This window comes from Physella acuta, unplaced genomic scaffold (genome assembly GCF_028476545.2).
Source record: "Physella acuta isolate Inbredline_101_S28 unplaced genomic scaffold, ASM2847654v3 ptg001363l, whole genome shotgun sequence".
NCBI lineage: Eukaryota > Metazoa > Mollusca > Gastropoda > Physidae > Physella > Physella acuta.
Window position 1 is genome coordinate 22,178 of NW_026732878.1, and position 23,285 is coordinate 45,462.

General features: G+C 39.1%; 1 protein-coding gene across 2 annotated transcripts in view; it reads left to right on the top strand.

Annotated features, from left to right (window-relative positions):
• Positions 1-2,254: 2,254 nt before the first annotated feature.
• LOC131927026 (uncharacterized) overlaps positions 2,255-23,285 on the top strand; it is a 65,224-nt gene continuing 44,193 nt past the window's right edge. The window contains exon 1 of one of the 2 annotated variants that reach the window (XM_059282684.1): positions 2,255-2,350. The gene's annotated coding sequence lies outside the window, so the exon portion shown is untranslated. Of the gene's footprint in view, positions 2,351-16,801; positions 16,979-23,285 lie in introns of those variants that run through there. The other variant, XM_059282685.1, reaches the window with a different exon arrangement.

Genomic DNA, 23,285 nt, shown 5'->3' on the forward strand with positions numbered 1-23,285 from the left:
CATTACCCACCTAAACATGGCCTGTGGTTGGCCATTACCCACCTAAAGCATGGCCTATGGTTGGCCATTACCCACCTAAAACATGGCCCGTGGTTGGCCATTACCCACCTAAACATAGCCTGTGGTTGGCCATTACCCACCTAAACATGGCCTATGGTTGGCCATTACCCACCAAAACATGGCCCCATAGTTGGCCATTACCCACCTAAAACATGGCCCCATAGTTGGCCATTACCCACCTAAACATGGCCCCATAGTTGGCCATTACGCACCTAAAACATGGCCTATGGTTGGCCATTACCCACCTAAAACATGGCCTATGGTTGGCCATTACCCACCTAAAACATGGCCCCATAGTTGGCCATTACCCACCTAAAACATGGCCCCATAGTTGGCCATTACCCAGCTAAAACATGGCCTTTGCTAGCCATTACCACACCGAGACAACCCTGAAAGAGAAAATATGTTTCAGATCTCGGTCCAGTGACGTCACACGTCAGCCATTGATTAAACTCTGCTAAAATAAAAACGTGATGAGATTCAAGTGAAAAGAGGGGGGGGGGGGGGGGAATGGAGAGTGTGTGGAGGAGGGGATATTCAAGAGTGTGTGAGGGAGGGGGGGGGTCTATGGTGCTCACATTTTTTCCGTAGTTTTGTACGGGTTTATTTTTAGTAGCTTTTATTTCTTGATCAAATGAGCGCAACTGATCTACGATCCTATTAAAAGACGAAGGACTTACATCAGTTGAGACCTAATAATATCCTTAAAGGTCAGAGACTCAAGTTCATAATTACACATTTTATTTCAGGGTTATTTTTTCCATCAGTCTGGTATTTTGTCTTGGCTTTAAACCTGGTTTTCTAGCGCCGATGTGTGTTTTTTTTTATATTTTTCCTAGATGTTTCGTTTGTTTGGGCATACGTAAACAGTCCGTGGTTCAAATCCTTACCAGACTAAAGACTGATATGTTTGAGAAGATATTTCTATTTTTTTTAATAAAATAATTTTTCATTCATCGTTCGCTTCCAGAGTTTCTTCCAGGCATCTCTTCGGGGGGCGAAGCCCCCCCCCCTCCCCCCCGAAAATTTTTTTACCGCCCCCCCCCCCCCCCCCCGAACGAAATGAAATTTCTTTCATTTATATAGAAAATATATACTTTTAACAGTGTCCGCCCCCCCGAAGAAAGTCTACCGCCCCCCCCCCCCCGAAAATTTCAAGTGCCCTCCCGGAGAAAAAAGTCTGGAAGAAACACTGTTCGCTTCTATACATGGTATTGCTAGTTCTTTTGACTAAGTATTCAATCTAGCTTTCCTTTATACAAAGACTTTCAAACGATCTAAGACATTTTTGTTTGAGTGTTATGGGTTCAGTGTTTGGATGCGTATATTTGGATTAGAAAATTGTTAATAGTATGCTAGGTATAGGCTAGTTCTAGACTTAGGTCTAACGATCGATTTCCTTAGCGTAGAGTTACATCTATAGAAAACTAATCATACTGCTGATACTAATGGATAATCCTACAGCTGACTCTAATGGATAATCTTACTGCTGACACTAATGGATAAACTTACTGCTGACTCTAATGGATAATCTTACTGCTGACTCTAATGGATAATCTTACTGCTGACACTAATGGATAAACTTACTGCTGACTCTAATGGATAATCTTACTGCTGACACTAATGGATAATCTTACTGCTGACTCTAATTTATAATCTTACTGCTGACACTAATGGATAAACTTACTGCTGACAATAATGGATAAACTTACTGCTGACTCTAATGGATAATCTTACTGCTGACACTAATGGATAATCTTACTGCTGACACTAATGGATAAACTTACTGCTGACACTAATTTATAATCTTACTGCTGACACTAATGGATAATCTTACTGCTGACTCTAATTTATAATCTTACTGCTGACTCTAATGGATAATCTTACTGCTCACTCTAATGGATAAACTTACTGCTGACTCTAATGTATAATCTTACTGCTGACTCTAATGGATAATCTTACTGCTGACTCTAATGGATAATCTTACTGCGGACTCTATTTATTAGTATTATATTCCCGTGTCTGAAATTATAAATATGGTATTTATTTTTTCCCACTAGGCCAAGGCTTAACCATGTCTGGTGTCAGTTGTTTTGTCTGCTCTTGTCTGAATTGTTTTTCTTCATTATAAAATAAAATGCATTGTTGTCATAACATTTTTTACTAAATTTTTTGTTTGTTTGTTTTTCCCTTCAGCAACTACAAGCAGTGTAATCCTGCTCTGATGGGCAGGCTAGACCCGGATTAACACACGGCTTCTCAAACCATTGGAGTGTGGGTCACCTACCAGGTATGGTTTGTTTTTATTCCTTGGTGGTTTTCGTTGTTTTTTTTTCATCATATAACACTTGACTCAATTTGTGTGAGTTTTTGAGTATTTTTTAATCCAACGCGTGTTATATTACAACAACCAAAGTATTATCATACAAACATACACACATACAAACATACACACATTGCATACACGTCTGGAATTTTCCTTTTTTTTAATAATACTAGGGCAGATTTGGTTATATTTTAAGGACCTTTTCGAAGAGCTGCCCTTAAAGTAACTTTCAAAGCTCTTAGCATCTGTTTGGCCCTTTCCCATTTGTGATGTGTCTCTCTCTCTCTCTCTCTCTGTGGTTGAAGTGTGGCTATGTGTGTGGTTGTTTGTTTTTAACCATCCCCTCCCCCCATCCCCTATGCTTCCCATCTAGACGTCCCTCCCTAGTGGTACTCTTTAGGTCGTTTCGGCGTAAGATATCGGTCGATGGGAAGTGACTTTTGTGGTGATGCTGAAGGGGGGGGGGGGGGATAGACGGGGAGGGGGGGTGGAATAATGTTTATCAGACTGTGCCAAACAATACTCGTGCGAAAAACATTTTGTACCGGTACAGTTTGGGTCGATATAGTCTGTATTGATACATCAGTGGAGGAAGAACTACTTGGTTATTTATTACTCTAGTTACTAGAGTGATTCTAGTTGATTGAAAATAATATTTTTAAAATAAATCTTTAAACATGTTAACCTATGCAGTATAGAAGAAGTTTGAATAAAACTATACAGTTCCAGACTTCTGAGATTGGTTGATGTAGGTGGGTTTGTTTTTTTTGTAGTTTTTTTTTCTGACCGATTTTGAAGTTTATTATTGATCTCTGGAATGTTGTTAAGATAAGATTTAAGGCTAAGGTTGAGACTTGATTTAAAAATAACTTTCGTGCTTCAAACACATTCAACTCATATTCAAACGTGCTGTGTATAGTGTGATAAAAACCTCATTTGCCATACGCACACATTCCAAAAAAATGTGAATCCTCGATGTCTTAACCCTTGGGGGTTAGGGTAAGGTTAGGGTAAGATTTTGGTCTAGAACCTGTCGAGCACAACTACCACCTGGTTAGCGGTTGGGTTAAACTTTACCGAGGTGAAACTTCACACAACCGCCGGTCTCAACTGGTTTCGATCAGGGCTTCCTGTATGGATGCCACCTGTTCTCTCGTGCGGTGCGCACTGACACTGGTGCGTTTTTGATGACTGGATGAGTTTGATACTGGGTTTTCCCGATGGTGCGAAGCAACTTCGAGGGGTTGTAGTCGACTTTTTTTGAAAGGATATTTTTTTTATTCAGTGAGGTTTGTGGGTGGTGTGGTCGTGTTTTCTTGGAGTATTGGTAGGGGAGGTGGGAGGATAAACGAAATAAAAACACTCCAAAATATGGGTGGGATTTGGGAAGGTGGTGTTGGAAAAAGATGAAAGAATGTTGTTTAGGTGGGGGTTTTAGTAGGTAAGAAGTGGGAAATGTGTGGAATTTTGTGTCGGGTGCAGATGGAATACGACTTCTGTTTACCAGTTAAAAAGAAATTCTAAGGATTAATTTTAAGTGAAATATGTATCTGGACCAAAAGGTATTCTTCAATATAGAAATACACTTGCATTGATACGGGGATTTTGAGTGATGTTGTTTTAAATAAGTGATTGTTTGTAAGCATATTCATCGCATGTCTTCTTTAAAAAAAACCTTTATTTTTAATGTTTGACATGAACAGCTCAATACAAAGACAGGCTTTAACATCATAACTAGAAGGCAAATAACATTTATGGCAAGAATATTGAAGAGATTCATATCGTTCAGATTATGACCCATATACCCCGACAAAAAACCCATTCTTTCTAACGTAACACCCATGTCCTTGCACTCTAACTAAAGGCTTATACACTCCAGCTAAAGACCCATGCACTCCAATTAAAGACACATGCCCTTGCACTAACTAAAGACCCATGCACTCCAACTAAGACACATGTCCTCAGTGTAATGAAGTTTCTAGATGTTACCCCATCAGATGACAGAAATAAATTCTAATGAATGGGGAAAAGGGGATCTCATACAAACACAAATGAGGAATTCTTCCCTATGTGCTAGTTAAGTTTTCTGGGGACTTGATTTTATGTAGCTTAGAGCGTTTGTATGTCCGTTGAAGTTAGGGTTTAGTTTAGTGTTTTTAAGGATCGATTTAGGGTTGTTGAGGTTCGGTTAAGGATTGCTTAGGCTCAGTAAGGCCCAGTACGGGTTGTAAGGGTCGGTTAAGAGTTGGTAAGGTTCAGTTAAGGGTTGGTAAGGCTCGGTTAAGTGTTGGTAAGGTTCAGTTAAGAGTTGTTAAGGTTCAGTTAAGGGTTGGTAAGTCTCATTTAAGGGTTGTTAAGGTTTAATTAAGGGTTGTTAATGCTCAGTTAAGGGTTGTTGATGCTCAGTTAAGGGTTGTTAATGCTCAGTTAAGGGTTGTTAATGCTCAGTTAAGGGTTGGTAAGGTTCAGTTAAGGGTTGTTAATGCTCAGTTAAGGGTTGGTAAGTCTCATTTAAGGGTTGGTAAGGTTCAGTTAAGGGTTGTTAATGCTCAGTTAAGGGTTGGTAAGCCTCAACAAAGAGTTGTCAAGTCTCGTGTTAGGATTGAATCTTCTAAACAAGAGTACCAGCTAACCTAGCGACGAGATAGAGTGGGTACGCCTAACCAAATTGATGTAATTTTCTACAGAACGCCGCGCCAAATTCTAGCCTGAATAACGGGGGTACTGTGAACAATTTACTAGAGAACCGTTGAACTAGAGCCAGCATTGTGATGCCCGGATGTAAAAAAAAAAAAAAGATGTGATGAGATTTGGATTAGGCATGATGGGACCGTGATCTGATTGATTGATTTAAGGGTTCATCGAGTAATGAGCCCCGTACGTTGTGTATCGATTAGGGAATCTGTTCAGCGTATTGTAATTCGATCAGGTTTTTTTTTTAAATATCGGAATGTCGTTTCTGTATTTGTATGTCTTCCTGTGTGGGGTGTGGGGGGAAGGTAGGTTTCAAGGTGTTATATGCATGTAATGTGTAATGTAATACGTGTGTAAGTGTTGAGGTTATAAGAAATGTGGGATTTTAAGTGTGTATTAAAGAAGTATAACAGTGGGATTAACACTGATATAAAATAATGTAAAGAATTGTAATATAAAAAGTTGTTAATTTTTTTTTAAAATTGAAATTTTGAAACTACGTAGCAACTCAATCCCCCCCCCCTTTTCACTCCCCCACCCCAATGTGTGTAAGTCACTTATCAGAGCTGGGTGTACGAAGAGACTCTCTACGGATTCGAACTCGGATAAGTATGGCGGCTGGGCATAGTGCTGACCACAGATTCCTCCATCGAAGTCAAGAAACATTCGCAGAAGTTGCTCCACTGCTGTACCTCTACCCCCCCCCCCTCCATCACTTCCTCCCCCCTAAAAATAGTGCCGGTGATAGCTCCAGTTGGCTGTTCCACCCACCATGGATCCGCCCCTGTTGTTCGAGCAACCAGTAGACTTGGTGAAGGATCAATACGTTCTACAACTGTCAGCACTCAACATGGGATGGGGGCTCGATGGTAGCTTGGTACTAATACAGTGTGGTGGTAGTTATGGTATGGTGGTGGTGGTGGTGGTGGTGGTTATGGTATGCTGGTGGTGGTGGTGGTGGTTATGGTATGCTGGTGGTGGTGGTGGTTATGGTATGCTGGTGGTGGTGGTGGTTATGGTATGCTGGTGGTGGTGGTGGTTATGGTATGCTGGTGGTGGTGGTGGTGGTTATAGTATGCTGGTGGTGGTGGTGGTGGTAGTTATGGTATGCTGGTGGTGGTTGTGGTGGTGGTGGTGGTGGTTATGGTGGAAGTGGTGGTTATGGTATGGTGGAGGTGGAGGTGGTTATGATCTGATGAAGGTGGTGGCTGTTGTGGTATGTTGGTAGTAGTGGTGATATATGGTGGAGGTGGTGGTAGTGGTTTTGGTATAATGGTGGTGGTGATGGTTGTGGTATGGTGGTAGTGGTTGTGGTATGGTGGAGGTGGTGGTTGTAGTATGATGGTGGTGGTTGTGGTATGGTGGTAGTGGTTGTGGTTGTGGTTATGGTATGATGGTGTCGATGGTGGTGGTTATGTGGTCATGTAAGAAACTTGTTAAAATAAAGCAACATAATTAGTTAACCTAACCCACATTTTTACTCTGAGGGCAAGAAAATGTAGATTTGTCCGAAAAAGAAAAACCGAAAAATAAAATCCAAACCAATTGTTGGGAAGACACGTTGGTGTTGAGTGTTCCCTTCTGTGACCAATGGCATCTCCCCCGCGGCCAGAAACCAACCAATGGAAACGGTTTCTGCGTGTGACATGTAAACACAGCTGCCGCCATTTGCACGGCCACCAGACATGCGCGGCGGTCATACATGGCTGGAGGGCAGTCGATGGAGATAAAATTAAAAAAAAAAAAAAACGGCACTGGGTGGGCCGTCATGGATGACTGCCTTTTGCAGTAGCACCAACAGCTGGAACTAATTGAATGGAGCCGAGGGATTACTTCCGGTTTGAAATGGTGTGACGTAGGTCAAGGCTAAAAGTTCACAGAGGTTTATTTATGTTTTTTTCTTGGTGGTGACTTGCTGTAAACATCTATAGGTGGTTCTAGAGACCCCAGCAGAGTTGCTGCAGAACATTGTGAGCAATGGCTGGAGAATTTTCGTAAACAACTTCAGAAGGTGAAAAATTAAAAGTGAATTTTTTTTTGTTTATTTTTAATTATAGCAGTAACTGATAAATCATTGTTTAGTGTATGATTAAAATGGAAAAACGTGACGAAATAAAAAAATAAAAAAATAAAATCAACAATTTTTTAAGGACTTGATAAAATAGCTGGTGAAGTAGAGTTATAATTTAACGCTGCTGTAAGTCACGTCGTACATAATCACGCAGAACTCTCGCTTTGGTCCAGGATTCGAACCCACGCCTTGTAAGGAAACACAGTATCTATCACTCGACCTATAACTGTTGAATGTTGAAGTTAATAGAAACTATTTTTAAGGATGAGGTATTTCGGAACATTAATTTTTTTTTTTATTTTAGATAATCGGTTCGTGTTTATTATTTTCTGTTTCGGTTTTGTTTGTTCTGACAAATAAAAAAAAAAGAAAATAAGGAAAAAAATGAAGAAAAAAACAAGAAGAAAAAAAAACATTTAGCCAATCGTTAGGGAAACTAAAAGCGGCTGGGCATAGTACTGACCATACTATTCCTTTCATATGTCGAGGTCACAGAAAGACGTGAACTCTACTTCACTTGCCCCATAGACAGTCAGGTTTGAAAGGGGAACTTTGCATTTTTTATTGGTTGTGTGAAAAAAAAATCACATCATCCCATCATCCCAGTCGTCAGTGTGTTATTGAAACGTCCAAGCAGGGATGGTGATTGTGTATGACGTCACATAACACACAGGACGTGCATTGAATGGAAGCCAAATTAATTACAGCCGCGGTCTGACATGACAATATAACGGTCATTAGGGTGTCTATCCCGGGGGGTGTCGGTGAAGAGTAGGACGGTGGGGGGGGGGGGGGGGGGGGTCACTGTATACAGTAGGGGGTCGATATAATATAACTTGGTATAGGATAGTCTAGGGTGATTCTGTTAATGTGTTTTGTGATGTGATTTGATTGTATGTGATCTAGTCTGATTTGATTTGACATAGTTTGAAGATTATGTGCTTTCGTAAGATGATTTTGTGTGATTTATTTTATTGTGCTCGGATTTGAAATAAATGCTTAAACGAAATATTTTTTCTTACGTCAAACGAAACTCGTTTTTTTACTTGTATTTTAAAAATTTATCTGGCAATATCTGGCGTTTAAAACATCAAATTGTGTTAGGGTTCCCGCAAGTGGAATGCGATTCATAACTATGAAGTTTTCCATGGCGAAACCGGTATTGGCTCATCCTTTTTTGGCATACCTCTTTATTTATATAATCAGGACATGACCCATTTTCAGACTACCCATTTTCGGCATACCCCATTTTGGCATTCCTTTTCAATCAGGATATACCCCATTTTCGGCATACCCAATTTTGGCTCATCCCATTCTGACATACCCCATTAAGACGGACTCAATTTCGCCCTACCCTAGTTCCACACCAATACTGGACAACGCTTTCAATGACGTCCGCCATCCGCCTAGGGACCGGCACAGGGTGCCTCGTCCCTCCTGACCAAGCCGGACATTTCCGGTTAAAAGTCGTTTTATCACCGAAACTGATGACAGCGATAACATTGACAAAGACCGGTGGCACGATGTAAAACCACGAGCCTCGATAATGTCGTTGTTAATGAAAGTGATTGGGAATGAGTTATGGGACATTGTGTTCTCATTTGGAGATCACTATGTAATTTTTTATTTGTTTCTTTTACGCTATGCTTCGTTCTTTCATTTATTTGTAAAATATAACTATAAATGCACTAAATAAATTAGTCATTGATACCCAATGATTTAACGTTAAATTATTTTTAAAAATGTATATTTATAAGAACGAGGAATCCCAACCATTGGAAGCAGTGAAAATAATTCAAGTATTTTATTATTTTATGTATTTATTATGCTTCATTAGCGTGTGTAGTTTCTAAATAAGTCAAAAGAATTTTGAATTTACATTATAAAATGCTAATGTGTTAAAAATCGTGCCTTACAATGAATTATGTCATATAAATAACATTGTTTACAACGGATACAGAGAAGATTTACTTTAACCTTACCAGAAGCGATGTAATGATCTAATTTGTATGAGTCGTCGCCCCTGGATAAGATACTTTTTTTAAAAAAAAACATTTATTTTGGGCTAATTAATACAGTTGCTTCCCTTTGTATGTTATCAAAGATACCTGGTTTTTTTTTTTCTTCGTGTGGGTTTGTCCTATGAGTGTTTGATTTAACCAGAGCCGGGGGGGGGGGGGGGGCATGATTTTCGCTTGGTCAGGTGGGGGGTCAGGGGTCATTATTTTCTTTGGTCTATTTTTGAGGTTAGGATCAGGGGTCTACATTTTGCCTAATCAAGTTGGGGTAAGGGAACTACATTTTGCCTAGATTAATTGGGGTCTGGGGTCTACATTTTGCCTAGTCTAGTTGGGGTAAGGGAACTACATTTTGCCTAGATTAATTGGGGTCTGGGGTCTACATTTTGCCTAGTCTAGTTGGGTCAGGGGTCTACATTTTGCCTAGTCTAGTTGGGGTAAGGGAACTACATTTTGCCTAGATTAATTGGGGTCTGGGGTCTACATTTTGTTTAGTCTAGTTGGGTCAGGGGTCTACATTTTGCCTAGTCTAGTTGGGTTCAGGGGTCTACATTTTGCCTAGTCTAGTTGGGTCAGGGGTCTACATTTTGCCTAGTCTAGTTGGGTCAGGGGTCTACATTTTGCCTAGTCTAGTTGGGTTCAGGGGTCTACATTTTGCCTAGTCTAGTTGGGTCAGGGGTCTACATTTTGCCTAGTCTAGTTGGGTCAGGGGTCTACATTTTGCATAGTCTAGTTGGGTCAGGGGTCTACATTTTGCCTAGTCTAGTTGGGTCAGGGGTCTACATTTTGCTTAGTCTAGTTGGGTCAGGGTCTACATTTTGCCTAGTCTAGTTGGGTCAGGGTCTACATTTTGCCTAGTCTAGTAGGGGTAAGGGAACTACATTTTGCCTAGATTAATTGGGGTCATTGGGGTCTACATTTTGCCTAGAACAGTTGGGGTGTGGCATCCACATTTCCCTGCTGTGTTAGCATTCAGATTCATTTTTTTGGTCTAGTTTAGGTCAAAGGTCATCATTATTTTCGCTTGATCTGAATAGGGTCAGAGTTGTACATTTTTTGTCTAGTTGGGGGTCAGGGGTCATCCTTTTTACCAATCCTGGTCAATTTGGAGCGGTCTGGAGATTATCAACATGGGGGTCGCCCCCGGAGTTGTCACGTGATGGCGATTAGGGGCGTGACAGTGAACCCAAAGGCTCCACCCCTGGGAGGGCTAATTGGACAGAATGATTGTGTCTTAGTGGCACCACGTGACCTTACACGGTGATGCATAGTTTCTTAACTGGGTCAATGGAGTAGGTCGGTTTATTTTTAGTAACATTTTTAGTTGTGAGTTCCGGTTTTGATTATGTTTAGGCCTTCAAACCTTAAAATAATTATTACGTTTTTCTGATTTAAATACATTTTGTAATTTAAAAAGTAAAGAAAAATTTTGGAAGATATTTTTTTTTAATTTCTGGGCGAATGTAATTATCGTAAAGGTTATTTTCTTTTAGTGCTGTGGGTTTTTAAAAAAAATCAGATTTCTGTACCAGAGGATGAAAGAGAAAGGGGAGGTAAATGTCAAGTTTTATTGCTACAGATACCCTAAAACACTAAAACTGATGTGTTACATACGTGTAGACATTGTGTTTCGAGCGGGGTTAACCTCGATAGTAAACGTACGTTTGTGTGAATTCTTTGCTCTTTGGTTTAGTTTGGGAAATTCCGATGCTATTTATAACCTACGCCATCCATCATTCTGTAAAAAAAAAAAAAAAAAAAAATTGGTAAGATTTTGCAAGAGTGGGAATGAAATCGATTTGTGGAAGTTAAAAGTACGCTTGACTTCCATGTGGGTTTGGTGCTAGAAAGATAAGAAAATAACGCAGTAAGAGTATTCTTTGTATAATCCTTATGCCGATCTACGTAGTGAATTTTGAAAGTAAAAGTCGAGATGAAGAATCAAACAACAAAAGTTCAAAAGGGGAGTTTTTCATGTTGTAAGGGTAATGAAGGATATAATGTATCCTTCAATAGTGTGCAGTTCTAATATCTAGGTAGAACTTTCCAGCTAATTGCAACTAATCATAATATCAGGCAAGATCAATTTTCCCTCTAAGCCTCTCGTTTGCGAGTAATTTTAAACCTGCCGCGCAGTCATTTTGTAAAATACATATAGAATCTAGATCTAGCCTTGTATAAGAAATTTAGAACACTGCGCACACAAAATACAAGTTGAAGATAAACTGTTTCTCCTTAGAGGGGACCTTGGTCAGGATTTTGAATTTTAAACTCGGTTTCGCCCTCGCATTCTTGACCATCGTGTGCGTTTTCCCTAAATTCTTTCTACTGAACTTAAGTCTGCAATTAACAGACCACACACCTTTTCCATCAAGTTGATCAGTAGGTGAATACAACTCACAAGCACCAATCATCATCGATGAGATTGGCTTCAATAGAACCAACTGGTCAGATCAACAATACATACTTCAACATTTCTCGGTTGTACGGATTGGTTCGATTATCATCGATCTTTTCTCGATAGACTGATCTTCCATTATAATAACTATTTTTATAGGGCCTACCTTTTGTATGGTTATGACGTTGAAATAATTTTATGCTATTGTTACTTCTGTTATACTCCAAGGTTAATTTCCTCATTGATTATTTCAATAGAATTATTTAAGTTTTGTATTATTTCGATCAGCGTTGTATAATACAGTTTGTTCTTTTATGCCAAAATGTGTTTCATCAATTAGCATTTGTCCAATTAAGCTCAACCAAGCATGTTAAGTTAATTAATCTCAAACGTTGAATTTTTACCTAAGATAAATTTTCCATTGGAGCCACCTGTTCCGGTTGAGTGAGCCGGCTGCCGGCTCCATAAATCTTTGTCTTCGGTACGCCGCTCTACCAGACCGGCAGTCAAGTGTTGCGTAATGTTATCACAATGATACGAATTCTGGTGCATAACTCTCGTCGATTTAGACTGTCATTTTAGAGTAGTCTCCCCGCGTATACACCCTTCTCCGATTTCCGTAACTCGGAACTTTTTTTATTTTTTATGCAGAAGACGGTGGTAATATGAATAGCGTATGTAGACAGCAGATTGTAAGTATGCGGACGTAAGAGAGAGCTTAAGTGAGGGATATGGAAGTAGATGAGGCGTGCGGCGAGGGCAGACAGACTGTAGTCTGAGAGTTTCGGGGCAGACAATCAGGCTCTAGTCTGCTGGGGGAGGCAGTGGAGCGGGACGGAACAAGGGCAGACAATGTTTGTAGGGCGAGTTGCCTGCCTTGATTAGAGGATACAAATATCGTCCTCTCGTAACAATACATTCAGCGGTTCTCAAACAATGGTTCCTGAGCTATTGTGTAGTCCATTTTATTATAAAGTGATGCAGATATCGTGATATTCCTTTATATATATATATATATATATATATATATATATATATATATATATATATATATATATATATATATATATATATATATATATATATATATATATATATATATATATATATATATATCCTAAGTAATAATCCTAGCCAAACCTTAGTGCTAGGTTTGCCTGTCGTCCCCACTGGGACATAGGCCACTGACAAGAGCTTTCCAGGCGTCTCTGTCCTGGGCTATTCTCCAATTGTCCCCAGGTGTATCCAATCTTCTTGGTGTCTTCTTCCAGGTCTCTAGGTCTTCCTTGGTTGGCTTTTTTTTTTCCTTTTTTTTCCCCCTGTACGCCGCCAAACCTTCACCTAATCAAAAATTAAAATTACAATACCAGCGTCGTTGTAAGTTGTAGCGAAAAACGATACCTCTTGATGATCGAGGGTTTAAAAAAAATGCCAGACAAACAAACGATTCATATGTAACCAGACAGAGGCTTTAAGAATGTAATGTAAAAAAAGTGTATTTAAATCTTCAGGTCGGGAGGGGGGGGGGGGGTGCTGGTGGCAGTGTGCATGAGGAGGGATGAAAGGGGAGGATTGTGTCAATTTACATTTAAGCCATCGCTCTTTTTTTTTTTTAATCTGTCATTTCGTAACCGTAGTCATATTTCAGGAAGATTTGAAATGCAATTATCTGGAGTTTTTGTCCCCTTACATGGCGAATCCCAAAATTGGACATTATTATAAAAAAAAATGGGGTGGAGGGAGGGGAAAGAAAAAGCGATTTGCAAGTCTGCGGAGAGCGAATGTCAAGGTCACGTCAGGCTAAATAAAAACGTCGTATATCCTGGAATGATTTTTTTTTTTAAATGTCCTGTTCTGTTGGTTGTTTTTTTTTGTTTTGTTTTTTAGGCTCGGTTTTCGGTTATTAGGAATTACTTGTTTGTTTGTTTTACTTTGTATTAGTGGTGCGGCCTTTGTATCATTAACTTTCTTTCAAGATCAGATAATTAGCGCTGTTGATTGGTGTTTAGGGGATCAAAAGAAATTCTACATCCATTAATATTATACATATAAAGTCAGCTCAGAATAAAAATATCACCGACAACCGCCTTGTTCAGAGCGCTTTATATATACGAGCGGGGAGACAACTATGATTGCTGTTGTTCACTTCTCAAAATTACCGCTGTAAGTATGATCTAGACTTGGTTATGGGGTTAGAAGGGTAGATTTCCCGACACTCTTGACCCGTTTCCCGGCATTTTCCTAACCCTTTTCCCGCAACCTTTTCCAATTTTTTTTGTTTCTATTCGTTCTTATGTACGGATGTACTTCAGTCAATGTGGATTCCTCGCTGGTAATTAGTTTGGCTGTTTGTGTCATATTTTTTTGTGGGTGCTGTATGGAGTTATTGCTCTAACAAGATGGTGCGCATGCGTCAGGTATTCTGCACATGCGCATCCTGAGCTATGGCACAGAGATGTATGTGAAGTATTTTCTGTGATAACGTCCGCCTTTTGGTATAATGTCCATCTCCTGGAATAATGTCTATTTTCTTATAAAATGTCCATCTCCAGGTATAATCTCCGTTTTTTAAAATGTCTATATTATGGTATAAATTCAAATTTTCTTGTAAAATCGTGTTCTAGGATAATGTCGATTTTCTTGTAAAATGTCCATCTCTTGTAATAATGTCGATTTTCTTGTAAAATGTCTTCTTGTAGGTAGTGCCTTTGTGATGCCCCAGATAAAAAAAAGATCTTCTGCCTACAGATCGACGTAAAAAAAAATATCTGTTCTGAAATCTTCTATTGTAATCTCATAGTTAAAATTATACACTACATTTGTACCGTAAAAAAATATCATTACATGTACATTTTAAAAAGTAAAGTCAATAATGTATCGAAGGCCTTCTATAATGCAATTATTCAATAACTCGCCATATAAGAGTAACGTTAATTCTTAAAAGATGAATTTAAATAACAAAAATTAAACTACTAATTTACACTTAATTCATGACAATAAAAAAAAGATGTATAGAAAAAGATGTTAAAATGTACTTGACCTTTAGTGTAAGCTAAAAATAACATCGTACACAACACATTCCAGAGGGTATTCCTGAAGTAGCCATTGGCTCATTAGCTTGATGACGTCACGTGACGTGTAATCCCGTCGCTGCGGCCACTCTCGCGGTGACTTGAGTTTCATCCGAGACTTAATCGACTTATAAAACCCGGAAGCATTTCTTTCGGATGACTTCCGGTTGAAGAGGTCATCTTATATGAATTAGCCCCCTTGGGCTTGGAGTATCGGTCAGCGGTTTCTAAAAATCTTGCAGTCGATTACCCTGGTTTGGACGGCCTGGATTACACTGGATTTGACCTTTGGATATTGACCTTCAAGTTTGTGGATTGAGTATGTGGAGAAGTTGGATTGGGAATGTCTTAGAAAATTGTTCCTTGAAAATGTTTGATGACGTTTAGATAACGAAGACCTACTGCCGAAACATTTTTCTCATAATATGATAATTACAATTTTTAAAAAAGTTAAATAGTTACAATATTCTATCATAAAATGTAGCATATCTTTTTGTGTGTATAAATGCTATACATAATGATTTATACAAGGTAAAATCTCAGCATTATAGGTAACATTTTGACCACTGGTCTCCGCTTGAAATGTACAAGAATAAAACAACACAAGTTATGATGGAGGAGTGGTGAGATTAAGTAAATCAAAACCTGAAGACAAACACCTATACATGTTAATGTATTTGTGAATACACTGTTACTAGTTGATGTTGAATAGGGTTGTGATCAATATTCCCTCTAAACTCCGCGGTCGTGCGGTAGTTTTGAAATTGCCGCGCGGTTGTAAAATACAACGTGAACACTACTCACATAAAATAAACATTGCATACCAGCTTTCTATTCTTAGAGAGAACGTTGGTTGTCGGAGTATTGGGCCTCTATAGATTTCGTTACAATCTTATCTCATGTCAAACAAGCCCATTTGATAACTAGAGTTCATTCTGTCATTTACATTTTTTGCTACTCTCTAACCTATAAGGTTAACTTTAAAAATTCACTCCCCTTTTCCGTTCACCGTATATGTCGCGAATTATGAATATGTAAACATTTCAATAACTTGCCACATGACCTTAAGTGTAATCCCCCAAATATAATCTCCCCCATACACACACCCCACCCCCACAGCTTTTGTTATGAGCCTATCTATTGAATACAGCTTTATCAAATTCAACAGCAGAGAGAATCTCAAAGCTTATTTAAAATATCATTTTTTTTTACACTGCTGAAAAAAAATTCGCTAGTCTCTCAAATTGAATGGGAGATTTGAGGTTATGACATCGAAGTTTGCCCAAACCCAAATTTTGAAAATGTAGCAAAAAAAAAAAAAAAAAAAAAAAATCCCATTCCTATAGACACAGTGATAAGGACGCGGTGAATGATTTCAAGGGGAAGACCAGTTATGACACGACAGTGCAAGCAGAGTTACCTCCCGGCGCTAGACAGCCTAAACAATCACAATGCTCCTCCTACTTTACCCCCAACATTTTTTTTTAATTATTTGTTCTTTGATAATACAAGCAAAAAAAATCCCCCGTCTTAGTTCGAGTAAATTATATTAAAATGTATACAGTTCAACGGAGCCCTAGGGCATGAATTTAATTTTACACGATTTTTTTTTTTTACAGATTCTTTTGTACTGAGTGTAATCTTTTAAATTCATAACTTGATTTACATTTTTGGCGGCTTTCCACAAGAGGGGATGAATATTAACCGTCCTCTCTCAACTACCTTCCCCCTACCCACCTCTCTACTATACCTGTCTTTAACCCCACCCCCAACCACTTCTGCTATACCTGTCCTTACACCCTCCCCCACCCACCCACCCACCTCTGTTATACCTTCCCACACACTCATCCACTCTCCCCTGTGATTTACCACCCACCCCCCCTCTCCCACCACCCCGCCCCCTCTCTGACTAGCAAGAGTTGTAGTTTGTTTAATCCGTGTATGAATGAAAATCTCGTCCCCGTGTCTTTACGGGTCACTGACCCAAAAGCGACGCCGCCCCCTCCCCTCCTACCCCTACCTCCCCCTCCCCCTTCACCAAACCCATTCACCTTTCAAGATTACCTGCATAAGGTAATAGTGTGTCTAGTTCTTTACTTGGGCCAGACGTGTCGCCTTTGATGAACCGACCTGGTCCTGTTTATGAATGTCATTTCTGTTTCCCCAAAGTCAAAATATATTCGACGAGGATTTAACCGTTTGATAAAATGTAGATAGTGTGTTTTGTATATTTAAAAGGAACTTTTAGTTTAAAGAAAAGTGTATTTCGGAGAATTTTGAACTTTCGTTATTTCTGTGTGTTTTTATTTTGGAGTAGGATAGTCAAGTAAAACAAACACAGTAAGTTTTGCTTTTAATATTGTTATGCTTTTTATTTTAATACTTTCCTTTTTTTTAAGTCAACTAAATTATATTGCACACACACACATACAGACACACACATATACATATATATATATATATATATATATATATATATATATATATATATATATATATATATATATATATATATATATATATATATATATATATATATATATATATATATATATTCATATTCATATGTTCGTACATATAATGATGGGTTATCAGAAGGTTATTCGTCGATGATACGGTGTGTTTTTAAAGTTAAGATCAAGGTTTAAATAAAAGTATGGCATTTTGGCCCACTTGTGTAATATAACACGGCTTTTGGCCACTATCTTCACCAATGTATCTTAACAATAACAAACGTAAATCACCGCCGCATACTCTACTTTTGCAGTGTTGATTCCAGACTTTTTTCTCCCGGGGGGGGGGGGGGGGGTCACCAGAAATTTTCGTGGGGGAGGGGGCGGACTAAATTTCCGACTTTGATTATGAATCAGGTGACACAGTACATCATTAAATGCGTATGGAATGGGTCGAGTTGACACGACATTATAACAATAATTAAATATTAAAATGTTCGACCTCATACGTCGAACATCTCACGTTTATATTAAAATAAATATCTAGTTTTGATCAATGTGAGAAGCGATGTTAAAATCCTAAAAAAGTTGTTGAATGTTTGATAAAATTGATATTGAAACACAAAATAAAATGTTAAATGTTCTAAAAATTGACGAACTAATTGCTGAATGTGTTTGTACCGAGCCTTAATTCCAGTAACAGTTTTTGATTAGTTTGCTATTTCTATCACAACCGGCGTCACGGAGCCGGCAACAACATTTTTCCCATTCCATTCCGGCTTTTTTTTTTATTCGCCCATAACTTCGTTCATTTGATCAAGCGATTTAATGAAGCCGAATAGCCTCCGCTTTCGGGGCTTACGTCATAAAGGCGGAGGGGGGTGTGGGGTGGGGGTGAGTTTATAGTGTGGGCATATCACCAAATGGTCACTCTGCTGACGTCATGGCTTTTGAGGAGTGGGAGGGGAGTGTGTGCAAGTTTTCGGACCTTTTCGATAACCCCTAAATTCAGCAATGTACGATGCTTTATTTTTTCTAGGAGCAAATAGTAATAAATAAGAAGTTTAAAATGTTGAAGATCATCCCATTTATAAGTTCTGAAGACGTCAATTAACAGATCCAATTATTTCTGCATTGCTCCGAATCTAATACATTAGTTAGATAATCAGAGAGAAAAAAAAAGGATCTACATGTAAGTTAATTATTGAATATATTGAAATAATTAACGTACATGTATTGAAAAAATCGATTTTACAATTATTATTTTTCTTACATCAGCAATGATGCTCCTATAGGGAATAGGAATTAGACTAAAAAATTATATATATATTTTGTTACAAACGTTAACGTTTTAAAATAAATATTTCTAACATAACTATACTAGATAATTCCCTATCAGTAATTTTTAAGCAATCTACTAAGTTAATTTCCAAACCACTATCATTTCGACCAACTATTCCTAGAAACAGAAACACAGCTTTTAGTAAATGAATCGTTCATCGCGTGAAAGAAATGATTATTATCTTTCTACTCAAAGGATTTGTCAAGAATAGCCTCAGAAAGAAAATAGTCTAAAAAATAGAACCGGAATTACCCTATGCGCTTCGATCCCTACTAAATTATCTGTACTGTACTAGACTAGACTAGATGACTTTTTAATGGGTCTATTTATAGAACATATTGTGCAATTTCTGATTAAACGTGATTGCAATAACGCAGATAAGTTTTATGCTTTTCTTATTTGCTGGCTTATGAATGTTTTTCTAATTTTCCTAGCTAATGAATGTTTTTCTAATTTCCTAGATAATGAATGTTTTTCTAATTTCCTGGCTAATGAATGTCGTAAGTCTGCAAGTTTGGGCCTTTTGATGTGGGGCTATACCGATAATTCTAGCCTTAATTGCGCAATTTCGATGTTGCATAGAGTATTTTAGGGTCCGTTGCAGAATATTGCAACATTTCGGTATGTTGTAGAACATGTTTAGATATGTTGCAGAACATTGCACCATTTTAATATGTTGCAGAACATTTTGAATTGTTGCAAACTTTCAACCATTTTGAATTATTGAAAAACGTTGCACTACTTCATTCTCTCAATCTTTATAGAACTGGCACCAAGTAATGCTATTCCAAATTTAACTGTTCACTGCAAGTTATACATTCTAAATGAGGTTTAGGGGGGGGGGGGAGCTGAGGTTATCAATTCTTCCTGGTTCAAATCCACCCAAACGTAGGTGAAGCAGATAGGGATGATATAAGAATGGTTCACGTGCGTCACGTGGTTTAGAAGGTGAGCGCTGTCGTGTTGAGGGCTGCCTGGCTTATTGGAGCCGGTCATGTCCGTAAAGAAAGAATGAAAGAAATGAAGAAAGAAAGAAATCAAGAAGGAAAGGAAGAAAGAAAGTGATCAGTTAGTCGATATTTTTTTCTTCACTTAAGTCTCTAAAATAAAAAAATTAGGATAACGAATAATACGTTTGTATTTTTGTTGGTCTTCGATTTACTGTGGTTTCATTATGAAGGTATCGAACTCAATTTCCTGCTAGGGATATTGTTAATGCATGGGTAATCCGTGACGTAGCACTTATGATTATCATAACAATAGTGCCTCCTACCCCCACCCTAACTCAGCGCTGTTTAGTTGCTATAAATAGCGAGAGGGAATTCCACCCCTTTCATTGTTCCTATTATAATAGTTAACCGTTTTATTTTCGGCTATTTTTTTGTTTTGCCAAATACGTGTGGCTAGGTAATGTTAATTATTGGTATTATTAACGGGGTTGTGTTTCTTGAGTTATTTACCCTTCCCAATCGGTCCCTTCTCCCACCCCACCCCATCTTCCTCCACCCCACCACAGCTATTTATCACTCTCATGACTTGACCTACTCACTTATAATATTAATTACATAATATTTATCAGTCGACACCCGTATAACTGCGTTGGCCATTATTGTTTCCCAACAATGTTTAAAAAAAATATTTATTGACATGAAATGTTTTAAAGATTATTTATTTAATTTTCATTTGTTTTCTTTTTGATTTGTAAAAATTTAAACCGTATAACTGATAGAAGTATCTCCCTTTTGTACTATTAAAACGTATTTTTAAACATAAATTTTTATAACAATGTAATCCTTTTCGTCGTATGCTGAACAAGCTGAGTCCAGAAAACTAACATATGGGTTGAGCCCTACTCTGTTTGATTACTTGACCTACCATACAACACATAACCCGGCTGATTACTTTTAAAAATACTTTTCCATTTTTTCTTAAAATAAAAAGTAACCATTTTAATCTGTCTGGTCTGGGGTAATCGATTATGGTTTTTTTATGGCTGGAAACGCGATACCTGGTATCGATGCGTCTTGTTCTCAAAGATCAAAGTTAAATTCTGATTATATATTAACAGTGTAGGTAAACGACAGTAGGTATTTGTGAGCGAAGGGGGGGGGGGGGGGAGGAGGTGGGGTCGTTACTCCATCACCTACCTCTTGTAAAACTGGCTCACGCAGGTAAGAAAAAAAATCTCACCTGTGTTTTTATCTTTTGTTGTTTTTACCTGCGCGACCAGACAGGTAACAATTATAATTATGCGGCTGCCGTATTAAAGAATCCCATTCCTGCATGTCTTTGATGGAGACGTGTTGTTTGATGCACGTGGTTTCCGTTTTGAGCATTTTATCGATCACGTTCGATAATTTTCTTTTCCGCAAGCTTAGCATGTCTCAATGTTTTTATGTGTCTACCCTGTTGGAATATGCATTAGCACACACAACAGGAAATTATTATCGCTTATAGACTAATATATATATATATATATATATATATATATATATATATATATATATATATATATATATATATATATATGTGTGTGTGTGTGTGTGTGTGTGTGTGTGTGTGTGTGTGTGTGTGTGTGTGTGTGTGTGTGTGTGTGTATGTGTGTATGTAAAGAAGAACACGGCGTTGTGCTAACGGGAACGCCCCTACCTAGATCTGCTTGATCCACTACTTGCGTGATCTACGATTCTTGATCTCAATCTGCTGATCCGTGTGTGCTCCCCCTCCCCTCCCCTCCCTCCCTCCCACCACCACTACCCCACACACAAACACACACCCCACACATACGTCCCTAATCACGCACCACCGCAGTTGTTTACAGTGCGTCTCGCACACATCAACACCACTCGCGTCACGTGGGGCGAACCCCCTAACTGGCCTAACCGTTAACAGACTTCTGTCCTCGTGCCTGTTCCCCCTCCCCCCCCCCACCCTCTTTCCAAACCCCCGACCCCCACACCTCATCTCACCCAACAGGTGTCGCGCCTGTTCTTATGTTACGTCACTAGGTGTAACAGTTGCTGGGCTAGGGTGCTCAGTTTCAGTTGCGTACCTACGAGAGGGATGAGAATAGGGGTTCGGGTGTAATAGAAAGGAGGGGGGATGCGGTGTCAATTTTTGTGTGGCGTGTACTTGTGGTGGTGTAGGAGTGGGGTGTGAGTGTTAGAGTAAGTGTTGTGTGGCATAGTGTCGAATTTCTGTGGCTACTAATGGAGGAGAGAGGTGTGTCTGTTGGTGGGGAGGGGGAGGGAGGGGGTGGTATATGCCCCCTATTTATGTAGGCAGATTTACATATATTAGGTAGTAGTTAGACGAATCAGCTTCAACATTGCAAGCTCACAATTGATGTTAAAAAAACTTCTGCTATTGAATACTCCAGGAGAATCTTCGATTTTTATACGACTTTTATTGTATTGTAATTCATTATTCTTCTTTGAATTATTCGTTCCTTATCTTTTTTTTCTGTCACGAAATACTCTACTAGAAAAATGTAATACTAGCATAGCTTCCCCTTACTCGTGGGTGTTGAAATGTGAGTTGCCTACCCTTTGAAAAACTGAATTACGGGCCTTTAATAAAATGGCCGGGTTTTAGGTTGAACATCCGTTAAGTGCGAGGAGAGGAACAACTGCCGCTGGGGGTTCTCATGTTATTAGCTCCCCCTTACCGCCTTTTGAATAGAGGTGTGGGTTTACACACAACACGGGCGCAGGTGCTTGGGGGTGTTACCTGGGAAATGGGAGGGTGGAGGCTGTGGGGCGTCGAGTGTCCGGTTTCCGGGGGACCCGGACGGTTTTCCGATGCTCACTTAGCACCAGGTTTTAACACTTGAGAATTAACACCGTTATAACGGGGTGGGTTTGCAAGAGTTGGGGGTCGAGGGATACCTAGTGACGGGGTGGGTGTGAAAGGGTTGATGGTTAGGGGGTTGATGTATGTATCTGGGGTGGGGTAGTGTGTGATATGTGTGAAAATTTACCTAGAATTGGCTTATGTTATTAGGTAGGGGTTGTCTACTGCCTGAAAGAGGGGGGGGGGGGGGGGGTTTGAGGCATGACGAGTGCCGGGGTGGGTGTGAAAGGGGATGCCGAAAGGGGGTGAGGTGTATACCTGGGGTGGGGTTGTTAGCTAAGGGTAGGGTCTACTGGATGTGAAAGGTACCTATGGCTGGTTTAAGTTATTAGGTAAATGATGTTTACTGTCTGAGACGAAACAGGCTGGTACTTGTTAAAACCAGCATGATTTTTGCAATGGTTAAATGTGATTTTATTTCCCAGTTGGTGGTAAGCATCAATATAAATATAAGGTAACATACATATCTGAGGGTACTGTACTTAAGTACCCAAGAGAATTGAGTGCACCCGGGTACCCACAAGATTTGAGCGGACTTCTGTTTGGTACCCACTAGATATGGCTGACCTTGACTCAACGTCACTACACCCCTGGCCTCCCCCCAAATTAAATCCATAGTTAAATGAAATATACGCGAGTGATGGTACTTAATAACAGTTGTAAAAAGGAAATAGAAACATTGTATCGCTCAAACTTAGGTAGTTACTTAAGGTGAGTCTTTGTTGTTTACGTTAACGCATACACGTCTCGTTTGGATTCGAACTCCGGTTGATAAAAATAAGCTATGCGTGAACCGATTATATTAGAGCAACGTCCTGTTGGTGACCTCTTTATTCAACAAAAAAAAATTCTCTCAGGTGACGTTGGAGACCTGGGCTAATATGCAAATTTTCTAGAATTAGGTCACGGTTTATTTACAATGTCGGACCACGTGATGCTGACGGTTAGGATTAAGTTGGACGGCGTTGACGCTCGGGCATGTCAAAGGGGTACAACATTT